Below are 16,139 nucleotides of genomic sequence, written 5' to 3'. Positions count from 1 at the left end.
AGGAGAGGAAACGAACGAGCATGGAGGTCGAATGGCTAAAGCCATGAACAAAGACAGTTAACAGGAATCGGAAGAGAGATTCAGTTCGAAGAGTCCAAGCAACCAAGAGAGACAGTGAACAGTGAACCCTGAGAGGAGGACTGAGCACAGAGAGTAGTAAAGCCAAGCAAAGGAAACAAAGGGCCGAGCTGGCCATAGGCAGCATCGAGCACCAAAGAGCTTGAAGAATCAAGCCTTCCCATAGAGGAAACTGTCCAGATTGAGCATCACAGTTGGCTCTTTCCACTGTAGACTGAGGGCCACAGAGCTGGTAGGAAGAACAAGAGTCTGTGTACTCTAGGTGGCTTGGGGAATCCAAGAACTACCCTGCCAAGCAAAATCTGCTTCAAGAGAACTCATATTGAGTCCCTGCATTGTAATTTCTCTGTTGAAAGACACAATAAAACAAGGCCACCACTGAAGCTGGACCAGAGACGTAGCCCTGGAGAATAGGGTGAACTCCTTATTAAAAACTGCTTGTGTCTTTGTGTTGTTTATTATATTTCTCTGTTGTCTTTCCACTTATTTTTTGTGTATTGACAATCTGATCGATCCATTGTTTCAATAACATAGAACACACACCAGCACATGGGTCTGTAATACCTTTTGTTTAATAAATCTTCACTGAGGTCACTCATAGGGTGATTATCAGATCAGAGATTCTTGATTATATCTATATGATTGACGATGATGATGCCTCGCTTATGACGATGCCTCTAGCCTTGTCAACTGCAGTTATGCTGATTATACCATCACCTTTTGTCCATCATTAGCTTCCTATTAGACTATATCAATTCTTCTGGTTTTCTTCATCAAAATCTTCTCAGAGGTATAATTGGCCTTATTAGTTAGTAAGTATAGCAGATTATGAGAGCCTAAAGTGTAAGTAATGACATATGCCCATAGCAACATTGTCGAAGAAAAGAATCAGAAATGTATAATGACATATGCCCATAGCAATATTGTTCGCTAAAGCGTAATTACGTATATAATTCATGACCAGCAGCCCCCACTAAGTAATAAAAGGGCCCTAGGGATGTCCTAATAAGAGCGAGGAGCAAACGAGCCGCTCTAAATACCCCCACTAACCAATAAGTAACTAAGAGGGCGAGGGTGGAAACGCGAAGTGTCTTGTTTAGTTCAAAAATGCAGCCCAAAGTACTTCTACACGAGGTAGGTCTCCGGCGTTTGCTACTAGGATGCGTAGCTTGAAACCTTCGACCTTGAGTTACTTATTGGGTGGGGGGCCGAATCTGGAAGGGGGAAATAGCTCAGTCGGTTAGAGTGTTGGTCTGTCACTCCAGAAGTCGCGGGTTCAAACCCCGTTTTCCCTGATCATGCCAAGTGGCATGAATAAGGTTGCGAGCTTCTCCCTTCCCTTTGGTCGGCCTGCCTGTAGACTAGGCTCCTCGATCCCTACCTATAGATATCATCCTAACCAACCCTTATATAACAGACAGATATGATCCTGATTCACCCTTCTCATTTATTGCCCCTTCCTTATACACACACACACATATATATATATATATATATATATACATTAGAGAAGTAGAGGGCTGTAAAACCCTCTCGTGGACAGTCGAGCGTGCTTACACACCCTCACCATATGAATAGTGAGTGACTCTGTCCCTGCAATCCTTATCCCTGATCTGATAAACAAAAGCATATCCTTCTGAGCAGTTACACAAGGTGTGAAGCCGCTTGTTCTTCCGAGAACAAGCTTCCTCCAAATCCTCCACTATACTCTCAACCCTTAGATCCGGATCTGGCGAATTTGCTGCAGGAAGATTCTTGCCCACACTAACCCTTAGATCCAGCTATGGTGATTCTGCTGCAAGAAGATTCTTCCCCACACTAACCTTTGGATCCATACCCATGCAATCAGATCCAGAGGGACCATAAACTTGTCGATCCAGTGTGGAAGGAGAAGCAGCACTAGGGCTTTTCCTCTTTAGGGTGACCTTAGCCCTAGACAGGCATTCGCGGATCAAATGACCGTGAATCTTGCAGTAATTACATCTAAACGGAAGCTTTTCATAATCCAAGATCTGAGATCACTTCTCACCTTCACATTCAAAGAGAATCTCTTCTGGAAGCCTTCCATCCAGCGATCTCTTGACCAGAATCCTCTATTTAGCAATAGAGCAGCCTTACTAACCTTAAATGTTTGCTAGAGAATCAAGCCAATCTTTCCCCCTCCCTTCCGAGGCGTATCAAGACTCAGATTGGGCAAAAAAAAGACCTTAAGAAAGATAGGTAACTCTCGAATAAAGATGGGTTGCTCAATCCAATCCTCCTTCACTGACAAGATTCTGCTAACGGTAATAAGGAATTACCTTTAGTGCTACCGGAAGCAGTACATCACCGAACTATAGCACATAACGTATCTCTCTGGTTCTGCTTGCGAACAAGGCATTCGTGGTTGCTGCTCCTATTCTATCTTCCTCCCCTCCCTCCCAACACTAACTCATTGATTGCTCGAGTTACTTCAATTCCGCACAAACCAAAATAGCAACTCTTCTGTCTTCGGTGGCTTAGCAGTCATTCCTGGTTTTCGAGTGAGTGGGGGCTGGCTTTCAATTCAATATGACAGGCGGGATCGAGAATCACCGCTAAAGGGTCCCATAAACTATGTATAGAAGTCTCATATACGTCCGTAGCTTTACATGTCACCCACTCATCACCCCCAAACTGATTCCGTTAGATCCGAGTTATATCGCTATAACTGCTCTATTTTCCCAAAGTCGTGTGGACCAGTAAACGTGAGATTTGTTCTGTGTTCTATATTGGTTAGTGGGGATGGGGCAGAATCATAAACCTTGTTCATTCAATCAAAAGATGTTCCCACTGGATTTGCTACCCTAGCTGGGGTGGGAGAAATATGTATGTATGCCTGGTGATGGATTGGGTTGTCCTTAGCACGTGCATGGTATTTCCCATCCCCCGCCACATTCAACCTTTTCCCATTCTGGAGCATCCCACCTTCTACTTCACTTATGCCCACCCATACCTAGCTTAGTTGAGATGCTCAGCCCACGCACCCCGCATCTGCACCCCAACCTCCCCTTCTGTAGTTAACCCGCGTAGTCATCCATACCTATAATCCCTCCACTAGTCATCGCTTAGTTCTATCACCTAGCTTACTCGGTTGGGATTCATCACAGGACCCATTCTACATTTCGAATGCCCATGTACCGCATGCCTTAGCACCTATAGATATGCATGCTCTATATGCAATTGATCTTCACCAGCGGAACTAGCTCTTTGTCCAGAAGGGCATCCCCTTATCAATGTTGAATTGATAAATCAATGTGATAGGGTTTTTCATACTTATATAATATAAAAGTGTTATCACCTCCCAATCTTCTTTTTCTCTATTCCCATCCCTAATCCCTTACCTTTTGAACCGGCTCCCCTTCAGATGTTGTAGCTCTCTTCGACCTGCTCATGGCTAATCGATCGTGGATAGGTGGGGTGGGCAGACTGCTTCTTCCAACAATGGGAAGGACCATAGGAAGAATCTAACCATGGGAAGGACCATGACGAACGAGAGCAATGGGAAGGGAGTGATCTACAGGGCTATCACCTTCTTTCGGAGTGAATCAAACCATGGGAGAAACCAATCTATGTCTACGAAACTAGCACCTTCTTTGACTAGATCTTCCAACCTTTCCAAAATCAGAATTAGAGAGAGAGAATAGCCGCAACTCAATTTCTGGGGAAGAACAAAGCAACGAAACACGGGCTGGAGTCGCTTCAATCAACACCCGGGAACAAGAACAACTGGCAAATGGGAAGCTTTCGCACGAAGATGTTCTAGTGGTTATTTCCTATTGACGAATGACCTAGATGCCTGGTGCTGCGCTGTGGATAGAAACAACTGATACACCATAGGTTGACCCGACCATTTCTATTCAAGCCGCTTCCAAAGGCAAAAGGCCAGGGATCTAGACTATTGAGTAGGGAATGAAGTGCAGTGAAATAGGTCCCTTCTTTGAACACAATGGATGTTGCGCGCATAATGCTACATGCGAGTCAGAATGCACCTTCTGTTCGTTGTTCAAGAAGGACTAACGCTATCTGAACTTAAGGATTTGGGGGTTCGGAATTCAGTAGTTTGAAGCAGCTTCGATTGGAAAGGTTGAAAAGATAGATAGATAGATGGATGGGAAATGGGCAGAGCCATTCCATCAGGTTGTAGAGATCTCGACCTCCCTCTCTTTCGTAAGTGCCCGTCATTGAAGCACTGATCTTGGAGATAGGTTTACACATTTATGCATTGACCTCTCATATAGGTTATCTACCCGAAAATAAGAGATCTCGACGAACGAGATATCTTTGAAAGGGGTTACCTCTTCAGGAAGACAGCTTGGTCACCAAGCTAGAGAGAGAGAAGAAAGACCAGTCATTGTTATATGAGCATGTGGTAGTTTAGGTTCAGTCAGTTCCTTTCTTTCCTAACGTCAAGCAAGCGCTGTCGGACCTTGCCCGATGTGGACAAGCTACTTCGTTCCTTGCTTTCCTAACGTCAAGAAAGCACTACGTTCCTCTCCTTATTAGTCGAGCGTTCGTTCCTCTCCTGTTAGTCGAGTCACTTAACGTACCTCTCCCATAGGTCGAGTCACTAACGTACCTCTCCTTGTCAGTCGAGTCACTAACGTACCTCTCCCATAGGTCAAGTCACTAATGTACCTCTCCCTGTCAATCGAGTCACTAACGTACCTCTCCCATACGTTGAGTCACTAACGTACCTCACCCTTGCTTTCCTAACGTCAAGAAAGCACTACGTTCCTCTCCTTATTAGTTGAGCGTTCGTTCCTCTCCTCTTAGTCGAGTCACTTAACATACCTCTCCCATAGGTCGAGTCACTAACGTACCTCTCCTTGTCAGTCGAGTCACTAACGTACCTCTCCCATAGGTCGAGTCACTAACGTACCTCACCCTTGCTTTCCTAACGTCAAGCAAGCACTACATTCCTCTCCTTATTAGTCGAGCATTCGTTCCTCTCCTGTTAGTCGAGTCACTAACATACCTCACCCTTGCTTCGAGCGTACAAGACTCGATAGCAAGCTCATAAGCCAGCCTATGCCAACCTATGTTGTGGTAGTTTTCCAGAGGCATGCATCGAGAGTGGAATTTAGTTTTCAAGGATGCGACAGCAGGCTTGACCAAAAGGGAGAGTACATTTGCGTGTGTTTTACGACAACTTGACACGCCCAAGCTGGGGAACCTACATAGACCTAAGAAATAGCCTAATTTGGCCCTTTGGGGATGCGCAAAATGACATATCTCAAATGACGTAATTATGTATACAATGAATGAATGCATCCACAATATTCTCTACCTCAAAATCTATAGCTCACGTGATTTGATGATCTACCTGTTGCAATGTAGCAAGGATCGAAACAGTCCAAGTCCATTGAATAGTCCTCTCTTGTTGGGCCCTATACTCAGGGTATTCTGCAAGTCTCTTCAGCCACTGATACAAACTCACAGGGATGGATTCACTCACTATTCATATGGTGAGGACCGGCAGGGTGCGTAGCACGCTCGACTAATAAGGAGAGGGGCTCGACTGTTGAGGAGAGGGGCTCGACTGTTAAGGAGAGGGGCTCGATTGTTAAGGAGAGGGGCTCGACTGTTAAGGAGAGGGACGGAGTCACTCACTATTCCGACAGTGAGGGATTGCTGCCATTTACTCCATGAAACTTTGTAGATGAATTTTGCTACACCATGGGGAGTGGGTTCGTATGGTGCTAGTAGGTTGTGGAATGTAGAGAGACTACAAGATGGGGGTTACTCGAAGACTAGCGTGAGGGAGGAAATAGTTCTTAGGAGGGTGGCCATTTCAGAATGGTGGTGGACCATATATAATATCTTGGTAAGTCAGTTAGATAAGATAGTTTCACCCACTCAAGAAAGAACGTTTTCTTTATATGGAGGAAAGCACTTGAGCGAGGTTATGAAAAAACACTAGCAGTATAGGGTAGGCAAAAGCATAGACATAAGTAGTGTGGTTTGAGCACCAGTAGATCTTGAGCCAGAAGACACATATCCGTAACTAGTTCCAACACCCGATCAAAACTACAACGGAGGAAACAAGGACAGGGGTACGGGGTAGAAAGAAGTAGAAAGCAGAGGTGGGGGCACCTTATCTTGAATCCATAGGGGGCTAAATGAAAATGGGTTTTGATAATGGGAACCGCGCTAGCTATGCAATTTACCATATAAAGGGAGGCGGGGGTGTATACAGTATAGGTTGCAGTGGAATTCGTTTTTCCAGTTTATATACCAGCATAAAAGGAAGAAGCCAAGGTAAGAGCAAGACCAGGTGCATATATAGGTGCAGATTCAATTCCTCCAGTTATAGCGGAAGCACCTGCAAAAGCAAAGTGAATAGCGTAGAAGGTAGCAGAGGCGTCCCATGGCTAAGAAGTGTCCTTATAGGTGCCAGTGATCTAGTTTATTGAGACATCCAATACCAGTAGATCAGGAGTTTACCGAGTATAATAAGTAGCACCAAGAGCAAACTATATAGTCGCAGGAGATAAGCTCAAAGCACCCCTTCCAGTTCCAGGTCGAGATTTAGAACTAGGAGCGACCAGTGCATATACCTAGGCATAGCCTATGTAACAGGAAACTAAAGCCACGGAGCTAAGGGCAGGATAAGGGGAAGGATCAGGGAAGGTAAATCATCCAATGAACAGGAGAGGGGATCAGATCGAACAGAGGAGGAGGAACTAACAGAGGATCGGATCAAAAAATAAGGCATATCGCATAGGAAGCAACTACACGGATAGGCACTCTTGCATATGTCTTATATAAACTCTAGAAACATTTGGCTGTGGCCTTTCAAGTGGGAACTGCAACTACCTATACCTTGACTAGGTTGGACTATTCAATCCAAGATGTACGATCCAAGATGTACGATATTGGTCTGTCTCCGTTGGTTTGCCTTCATGAGATGAGGATCGGTATACAATTGGCTAGCTGTGGACGCTCGACCTCCCTCTATCCAAAAGTAGGCTCGCTCGCTGTTAGACAATTGAATTAGGGTTTGTTTCCCAGTGCCATCTATGAATAGGGGTTCGATCTAACCTAATGCACCAGGAAAGGCTATCTAAATTGAAAGGAAAGGCGCCATGCACTTGCTTCTCTTTATGCACTCTATTTTCACGACTTGTGGCCTTCCCTGTTATTACGTATATAATAGAGAGACTCAACCTTGCTTGACCCTTAGCTCCTCTACAAGAATTCGTCCAAGCACTTACTTTGATGCGTGCCGTGCTGTTAAGAAAAGATCAAAGCGGGTTATGGTGGAAAGCTGTTCAGTGACGCAAGTGAGCCGAATGGGATGAAATGCCCTACTTATTCCCGTGTCAGCAAGAAAAATGTACTTTGACTTAATCACCTTTCTACTTAGTTTAGTCTATTCATTTTCATTATTTCCTGATCTCCTATGGCTACAAGAAAATAGGAAGAACCAATATGAAAGGGTCAATTCCTTCTCTTTGAATATGAATCATATCAAGGGTACGATTCCTACAATTCTAACTGTGGGGTGTCATTATTCTTGTTGTTGGGGTAATTCATCAACTTGATATGCGAGATAACCTGGTGTTGCTGAGTTATTATTTCTATACGAGATGAACTGAGTGACTTTATATACTCGATTAATTAGTTAGTTGTTGTTAGAGAAACATGTGGAGCTCTTCCTGAGTGCATGGTATAATAAGATGACTTGCTTTATTGTCCTGTACATTGGTTTCTATCTGAGTCAATTCTAATTGTACATTGGTTCTGATCCTTATCACTAATTTGAGGAAGGTACTCGCTCGACCAAGGTTGTTCCATCTTCTTCCATATCAACATATATGAAGCATATTCCCATATTGATACCTGTGCTCTTGCCTTATCTGACATAGCTAACATCTCTAAGCTACTCCTCCCTCTGACAGATCTTTACATGACATATCTAAACTACTCCTCCCTCTGCCGTGTTTTCCCACCTAGATTGAGATCAGTAGGTTATAAAGGTCAGTCAGATAGAAAAAGGAATAAGTGGTGAGCGAGCCTTCGGCGACTGAGAAGCAAGCTTAGTGAAACGCAACTACTAGTCCAAGACTACTTTCTCTACTGGGTGGATACTGCGGACATTTGTGCAACAACTTTCAAAATGCTACACCCTCAATTTGAACCATTTTTCACCGGATTCGTTGGCATGCAGGGAGAAAAGAGACATAATGCCTAATGAAGGCTATCAAATCAGACATCAATTTTGGGGGTGGATTAGAGCGGAAGTTGCATAAAAGGAGGAGGGGAAGTTGCTGCTTTGCCTTTGTTGGTATTTCCAGGGGTAATTGAGGGGCACCGTGTCACTTCTAGGATCGATCTGGTGTCTCCTTGCCCTCATAGGCGCAAGCCCTCTGGACCTTGTTGGGTTGGGTTTACGAAGAACATAGTGATAGAAAGAATCGGGCTAAGTGAGGAGTAGAGTGACCCGACATAATGACTGGTTAACAAGAGGGTCTGGTTCTTTTCAAGGTTGTTTTCCACTTCATACCAATCTCAAGCAATTGGTAAGTATCCCTCCTAATGCCATGTGTAAAGACTAAATCGAGTTGAGGGCAATTCCTTCCCCTGCAGCTAATGCTATTTTTCAAGAATTAAGAAATTCATGTTTGTTGTTCTGCCGCTAAGTAAGTAATAGGTGGCAAAGTGAGTAATGGGTTCTCCGTCCGTCTGGTTGATCCTACTTTGTCTACTCTACTGGATGAAGATACATAAGAGTTATACTGGAGCAAGAGGACGATAGTTAGCAAACAATTTCTACATACATCTTCAGTCCTACATACATATTCCGAAAGAAGATTGTTTCTGATCAAAATATCGTGTTTAAGAGCGTGGAGGTTCGAATCTTAAAGGCATAATATTTCTCATGCTTATTGAATGAGCAATGAAATAGCACCAACAATATTCTTTTCTCTTTTCTAAATAGAATGGGAGAGATTCCCTTCATATCTATTGATACGAGGTATTCCCTACGATTACCCACGAGTGAAAGCTTGGAATAGGACAGTGGATCACAGGTAGGATCTTGGCGATCTTCTCTATCTAATGGGAAGTCCATTCCGAAATGGTTCGTCCTCGTATTATTAGGTCTATTTTATTAACGACACAGCGTGATAAGAATATGATAAGATCTTGCAAGATACATAGATTGACCATATGATATGATCCTATCAAAATATTGATATATCCGGGAGTTGAGACCGAAATGGGATGTGATTAAGAGGTCAGCCAAGGATGGAAGGGAGCCGATCGAGCAGAGGCTACCTGAACTGGTACATTCTGTAAGATATAAGTGGGAGGTCAATATATGAGTGAATCCCTGCTATCCTTTTGTCAAGCAAGCGATCATATGCAATATGAGCCATATAACTAGATAAGCGAGCCTGGCATAAGCGCACTTATCCCACCCACTTCCGATCGATCTTAGCCTTGATTGCTAGCGCTCTATAGCAATCAATATTGTAGCGCTTCCTCCCGCAAATAGGAGCAATCATAAAGTGATCCGACTCTATAGCGCATTTGTTATGGTTATCCCTTTACTGACGTACGCCCCGTACCTGCCCGCTTATATTTCAGGCTCTAACTCACCACTTCTCATGTATGTAGGGGGGCCGCTACTTTGGAACTAAAGCACCTTCACTTGGGGAGCCGGTCAGGGCACTGACCTGCGACAGTTCCTATCCTGTCCAGCCTCCTAAGCATATAGATTTACCCTTTATCGATTGATTCGGGATATGGGAGAGATCAATTATGTGGTAGGGGTGAACCAGCCCATTTAGAACTAAATCTTGCCTGTAAATAAACAAGGAAATTGAGCATGCATGAGGGGGAACTGGATCATAAAAGGGATCCATTTGATTGCCCATGCCGCACCATAAAATAGTGAAATAAGGTCGACCAGTGAGAAATTGAAATGGATCGTGTACCCTTTTCTCTCGATTTGTGGCAGCAACGAATGATAACTCGGCATATTCGACCCACGTCCTGGCTATTATTTGTTTGTATAGATAGATCCTCTACAAAGCAAAGAAATATCTATCAAGCTATTAATCAATCACTTGCACCAACAAATGGACTGTCCCACCCACCGTCACGAGAGCAAACCACATCGATTTGGTTGGATTAAAGCGACACCCACATACATCCTGTCGTAATCGAAGCGAGACTTGAGTCTCTCACCAAACCATACTGATGTTAGCGTTTTCTTATCTTCTTTATTGCGGCTCATGAAGAATAGTGAGTGAAGAGGACAAAAACAAGAGTAAGGCTCCTTTCCTTCCTACCTATGATGTGATGAATGCAAATGGGAATCAGATCATTCACTTGTTTTCCATGGTAGGTACCTCGGAATCGGATGGTCGTAGACAGGATTGGAAAGCGTGCATATACTCAAGAAAAAAAAACACCTGATCATCCGGAAGCATAAGATCAGAGCAGAGCCCGGTCATATTCAGGGCATTAAGACTGCTAACTAAGGACGGACCGACCTACTTTCTGTGGAGGCGAAGACGTGATAAAGAGGAGGGTCGAGCGAAGCGAGATGAAAGCTGGTTGTTTTGGCTGGCTGGTTGGTTAACAACAAATGGAATGGCTGGGTGGGGGGGGCGTTCTTCCTATCTAGAAGGAAGGTATCACTCTTTCTCCTATTGTATATATACCACTACACTAACCGTCCATATATATCCCTATCACTAGGCAAGTGAGGGATGGGGTGGTGGGTACCCCGACCGAACGATAAGCAAGCGGAACGGAAGTAGGGTGGCCAACAAATAAAAGAGTGGATAGCAGGGCGAGCTGGCCGTATAGAATATCTCTCATTAGCTGGTTCCGATCTCGATATCTCGACTAACCATATCTCCTGCCTCATTGATGAAGCCCTTTCTCGCCCGACTTCATTCACGAGCGGGAGTCGAAACGAGCCCGCCCCTTCTTCCCATCATTCTGAGTTGTTAACGGGACGGTACCTGGAAGGGAATGAAGGAAGGTTGAACAGTTACTGCCCTACTGTCTGTCTGTAAAGGCTGTGAAGGATACGAGATGACGCTCGTTATGAGTTACCTTCTCGTTACGAGCCCTCCTTATTGTTATTAGGTAAGGACCAAAGATTGGAATCTTTTGAATATAGATCTTCCATATCTATCTCCCTTGCTTATCTTATCGGAACAATTCCTTTTCTATCAGTCAGTTAGTAGGAACAAATAGAGGAAGGTGGGGGCAACTGACATTCCTTCTTACTCATTCATAGAGATAGGTCTATTTTGGTTAGCCGGGGTGGGGAATGAGGAGAGGGCCCTTTCCATTTTCAGTTGGGTGGGAGAGCTTGCTTTCCATGAAGGAAGGCAAGGTTGACTGCTCTATCTGGGATGAATGATCTGGAGCAGGAATATCCCATCCCAGGCAGGTCCAAGCAAGCAAATAGGCTGCATTGCAGAACATTTTTGTAGCATATCGTGGCCGGTTCTGTGCTCAATCAATGATTGTGGCATCACCAGCGCGGGGGGGGCTGTTACCCCACGCCCCACATTTCCAAAGCATCTCTCTCTTTTCCATCCATTATCTACGTAGAATAGAGAATCCGTGGATGTATAGATATATAATAGAGTGAGCGTGGCATGGATTCGTTTGACCGGACTTATTTGTCCTTTCCAAACCTTTCTTGACCATCCTCCCTGCCTTCCAAAGCCAACCGCTTCACCAAACACCCCTTTCTATATTCATTCTACCTACCTACACGAATCAGCCATACAAACCATGCATGCACAGATAAGCACAGAGAAATGTACATGCCCCACCTACCTCAATCAAATGGTTGGCCGCACTCCACCTTCCTAAACTCACAAGCTTGGACTGTAATGATGTTGGATTGTCTGATCCGCCCGTCGCCTCTGCACATTCTTATTTAGCTACTGGTTCTCAAGCACATCACATTCTTTTCTGGAAAGATTTCGTTCGTATGGGGTGATTCCGTTGGGTTCTTATCAAAAAAGTGGGTTCAAAAGGCGTAGGCAGGCTTGTTATTGGAAACGATTGGGTTCTTTTTTCTCGGCCATTGAATCTTGTGAACTAATTGAGACCGAAATTGGAAAAAGAGATGCGAACGGAGAGGAATAACCAATCGATGAAGGAACATGAAACCATTCCGTTTCAATAGAGGTACGGAGAACGATTGGGGGTGATAAAGTAGGTAAAGTGGTTGGATTTTGCGAGTTGTTCCAATCACTGCTGGATGTGATTCCAAGAGCCGAACGAGAATGAATACCACACATAAGAGTCAAGATCGGGCTCCCTGGTGGAATGTTTAACCAATTCATTTCGGATCGATCAAATTTGTACGGAAGTTGTAACATGGGAAAACTATGGAAAACACCACTTATTCTAATAACCCGGTGACCTACCAATTGTAGAAGCAGGATTTCTGGCAAGCAATAAGCACTCGAAGAATACGATTTGGGTGTACCATCTTCTTTATCACTCCGAGAGAAAGGTTCGGGAAGAAGAGGAAACAAAAAAGGAATCCGAATCGGACCTAAATGGGAATGACATGAAAAGTCTTTTTCAAAACCCATGATTAAGGGCATTACTACAATATAAGAGAGAAATGGATAAAAACTAATTAGTGTAGATAAATTTGGTAGAATCTGTTTATGGAATAGTCCAATAAATAGTCGTCTCATTCCCTTATTCATTCCTTCTCAACTTACTTTATTTCGTACTTAACTGAAATGTCCGTACTTAATAAAAGACGAAAGGGTTGAATGTTTTCGAAACTGTATCAATACTGCCTCTTTTTAAGAGAAAGATTTAAAATATAGATAAAAAAAGGGTGAGCAAGCGAACTCTCGACCAAGGGGGAGAGGCACGTAGTCGCTTGTCCGCATCGGGCAAGGTTGAATGCTTTCGAAACTATATCAATACTTAATAATGGAAATATTTGGCAAAAATATGCGTCTTTCCTCACTGGGGATTGGGGTGGGTGGGTAAATAGTCTTTGGATGAGCCATCCTTCCTCTCCTTAGATTTACTATAGTCACCTGCTTCCTTGATGCTTATTGGGTGGGGGGCGTTGGTCGAGCCATGCTTACGCATCCTCTCCTTGACAGTCGAGTGTGCGTTAGCATCCTTGCTTTCCTAACATCAAGCGAGCATTCAAACCCTCACCCATCGGAATGAGTGAGTGACTTCGTCCCTCTCCTTAATTGAGAGCATGCTTACGCACCCTTGCCCCATTCCTTAAAGGTCAAGCAAGCAAGAAATTCATTTTACTTATTGGGTGGCCCCTCTCAAATGAGTAACTAAAAAAGAGTTCGGCAGGCTCACGATGGTGGCCTTAATAGTCGAGCCCTGCCGGGGGCATCCTCTCCCGTTGGTCGAGCCCTCTCATTAACAGTCGAGCATTCATACCTCACCCTGCCGGGGGCATCCTCTCCCATTGGTCGAGCCCTATGCTTAACAGTCGACCATTCGTACCTCACCCTGCTGGGGGCATCCTCTCCCGTTGGTCGAGCCCTCTCCTTAACAGTCGAGCGTTCGTACCTCACCCTGCCGGGGGCATCCTCTCCCATTGGTCGAGCCCTGCCTTCATTTTACTTATTAGGTGGCCCCTCTCAAATAAGTAACTAAAGTTTGGTCAAGCAACTCAAGTTTCAATTTACTTATTGGGTTGGGGGGCTAACAGTCGAGCCGATGGCGGCCTTTTAGTTCTTCAAGTTTCATTTTACTTATTGGGTGGGGTGGCATTGGTCGAGCCCTCTCCTTTTAGTCGAGCGTTCGTTACCTCACCCTGCTAGACCTCTCCTTATCTGTCGAGCCCCTCTCCTTGACAGTCGAGTGTGCTTACGCACCCTTTCGGTCCTCCCTTTTGGGGCCCCTCCCCCAAAAGAGAGTTGCTCGTCTTAGTTACTTATTTTAGAGGGGCCACATTACCTCACCCTGTCGGTCCTTGATGCTTATTGGGTGGGGGGGCATTGGTCAAGCGTGCTTGCGCATCCTCTATTTCACTCCGAAATTCATTTAGTGAAATCATGGGTTTCGGAGCAATTCCCCTCTCCCGTTGGTCGAGCGTGCTTGTGCATCCTCTATTTCACTCCGAAACACCGATTCTTTGCGGAGCAATTCGATGGTGGCTCTCTCCCTTATGGTTGAGCGAGAAATCGATGGCGACCTTAACGATCGAGCCCCTGCCGGTCCTCTCCTTATCAGTCGAGCCTGTTGTAGCATCCTTATGGTCGAGCCTGTTGTAGCACCCTTCTATTTCACTCCACAATCTGCGGAGATGTAATTACGCTTTAGCAGACAATGCATATATTATATATGTAATTATGCAATCTCAGAATGGAGAATATTAGATCAAAATTTCCTCTCCTTATATTGAGAGCCCTGCCGGGGGCTTCCTCTCCTTAACAGTCGAGCATGCTTACACATCCTTGATGCAGAACTTCATTTCGATTCGTTTTCAGGAGGGACGGAGTCACTCACTATTCATATGGTGAGGGATTTGCAGAAGGGAAATGCCTCATATCTTTATATATGTTGCAGTAGTTTTCACAAGATTGATATATTTTCTAGTCTCTGGTACAAGAATCACTTCTTTGAGGACACAGCCTTAAAGGCTATATGCGCATCCACTTCGTTTTGATTCATTTGACCCATCGATTTGTCTAATCATTGATCGAGTGATGGTCTCACTCTCACCTTCCATATTCATTCGGCCCCCCCACCCAATAAGTAACTCAAGGTCGAAGGTTTCAAGCTACGCATCCTAGCTCCTTGACCTCTATTATATATGTTGCATCGGTCATTCACCAAAAAAAGAGAATATATCCTGGCCAAATCTCTTCCAGACCATATCTCTTTATCTCATTTCATTCTTCAATCAGGTTGTTTCAGTTGCATCGGTCATTCACCAACAGCAAGAGAAGACCTAATCCTAGACCACAATCTTCAAGACCTAACCTCATTCTGAAATGAAAATGATTCGGTAGTTTCTTAGCAAATTTGTAGCGAAACTACCGAAAGAATATTACATAAGCATTACCTTATGATGCTTCAACCAGAATAGATAAGGCTTTGAGCCCCGTACTTAGGGACTTATCCATAAATTGTCCTAACTAGTTGTTTTTACTGGACAAGAAGGGTTGGTTGTTCCACTGCGGGACGGGATAAGAAAGGGTTGGTTGTTCTGTCCTTACTTCCAAAGACAGACAGAAGGTAAGACATACTCTTCTACCTGTCCTAGAGAGGTAGGGGAAGTAAGGATAAGCTTGACCAGTACTCATACTCATTAGGAAGCTAGGTCAGAATGCGATCAGCGTAAGCGTAGGTGTGAGTATTTGCTATAAATATTAGTGGATAGTTGGCTAGATGGAAGTAGTAGTGGTAGGGGGACGGTTAGAATGGTCTTGGCTGTACTATTTGGTAGGGGTAGTTCAAGTTGCAGTTGATAGTAGTTCAAGTTAGGATCTGCCTTCTGATCGTCCTGATTGCTATGCCTCCCGCCCCATAGATAGGGAAGAAAGCTTGTCAGACGAGATAGGGAAGACAGCCAAGTAGGAAGGGTTAGATCGGATAGGAAGCTAGATAGATAGGCCAGGTTTATAGATAGGATTTACCACTCCAATCAATAGGCTTTGTAGGAACTTTTTGTCTGTGAAATTAGCTAACTACATATCCGCAGATTTCGGAGTTCTTTAGAAGGGAATTGCTCCATTAATCATCTGTGTTGCGAAGTTCTTTACCACCTTGACCCACCGACCCAGAAGAATTTCATTTCTTCCTTCGGCGATGAGGAAGCGTAAGCTGGCTCGACTAAAAGGAGAGGTTTTCTCTTAATAGCAGAGCTCGGCGATAAGGTTTTCGTGCCCCAACTAGGTCCACTGAATCCACATATACTCCTGCTGGTGGGTCTACTGCTGGATAAACTGCTTAGTCAACGGCTTAATCTTATGCTGCTACTGCTACTGTCTTTGCTTCTGTTTCTATCTGGATCTATTGCTGGTTTTGGCTGACTGGCTATGGCTTTGGATATA

The 16,139-nt window shown here is 44.4% G+C and overlaps 1 non-coding gene across 1 annotated transcript; it reads left to right on the top strand.

Annotated features, from left to right (window-relative positions):
- The first annotated feature begins 1,299 nt into the window (after positions 1–1,299).
- Positions 1,300–1,373, top strand: TRNAD-GUC (transfer RNA aspartic acid (anticodon GUC)). The gene has a single exon. It is a non-coding gene; the product is annotated as a tRNA-Asp (tRNA).
- The last annotated feature ends 14,766 nt before the right edge of the window (positions 1,374–16,139 follow it).

This window comes from Pinus tabuliformis, chromosome 7 (genome assembly GCF_031772625.1).
Source record: "Pinus tabuliformis cultivar Carrire ecotype Pingquan chromosome 7, CPIR1, whole genome shotgun sequence".
Taxonomy (NCBI): domain Eukaryota; kingdom Viridiplantae; phylum Streptophyta; class Pinopsida; order Pinales; family Pinaceae; genus Pinus; species Pinus tabuliformis.
The sequence above is the reverse complement of the archived record's forward strand: the minus strand, read 5'-3'. Positions and strand labels throughout refer to the sequence as shown.